We start from the raw sequence: 1,089 nt of genomic DNA on the forward strand, positions 1-1,089 counted from the left end.
ATAAAAAAACAGGCATTTTTCTGACAAGTTGGACAAGATCTAACACCATTTTATTAGCCAAGAACAGCTGTTCTAGCAAGCCAGAAACAATTTTTCTTTGCAACCATGCTCTTTTAATTCTACTTTAAATAAAAGCATGAACTCAATTGCAAATTGTTTAACATTCTCCACTTTTATAAATGAGTGAGTCACAGCCACTTGAAGTGGGAAGTAAATTTTTTTCTTCCTTTTATTCTTTAATGTAAAGCCTGAATATACTTTACTTTCTCTTGCTACAATTTTGGCAGTTTTCAGAATTTTTGCCCCTCCTGGGTATTTCCCAACTCATCAATTCTTGCTTTAGGAATTATACAATAGAGCCTATCACAAGGGCCCAGAAACAATGCAGTGGAAATTTCTGTCTAGACAGAGGTGTCTCAAAAAATGATGCAAAATAAAAATAGAGGATTCTGCTTTGTAAAGGCCTCTTGCTTTGTAAAGGCCTCTTCCTTGTCCCATAAATGTCAGAAAGGGAGTCACAAGTATGGTGCAAGTGACTGTGTCATTGGAACAAACTCAAACATCTTTGTACAAATGATAAGACTTTCAAAGAGATTCTCTCAAATATTACTTTCCTATAAAACTGAAATAATTAATTTCATTAAGTTCTTTCCTTTTATAAATACTACAAATTCTTGTATTCAGGAATTTCACTTTCTGATAATTACTTTTCTTTTTCACTTTATCTTATATTTGTAACAAAATATAAAACAAAAGCTATTTGATTCTAAAGAAAGAGGTATTCTTTGTCTGTAGCTGTTGTAGTTTAAACATTCAATGATGACACAAAAGAGGCAAATCTAAACCAAGACGTTGCTCCAGAGAAACATTTTAGGGCACTTCTTCATCTCAAAATCAAAATCTCTCAAATGAAAAGGTTTCCAATTCAGCCACAAAGGAATGGGCATTTCCTTTTCCTTCAACTTTTCAAATTGATGGCCCATCGTTGTACGGGATGCAAATATGGATCTGTAACTAATTGTAACACAATACCCTCAGAATGCAGTGGACTATATTTCTTCTCTCCAACTGTAGCTGCAACATGAAATA

Source organism: Pantherophis guttatus, chromosome 3 (genome assembly GCF_059756535.1).
Source record: "Pantherophis guttatus breed Tessera chromosome 3, ASM5975653v1, whole genome shotgun sequence".
Lineage (NCBI taxonomy): Eukaryota > Metazoa > Chordata > Lepidosauria > Squamata > Colubridae > Pantherophis > Pantherophis guttatus.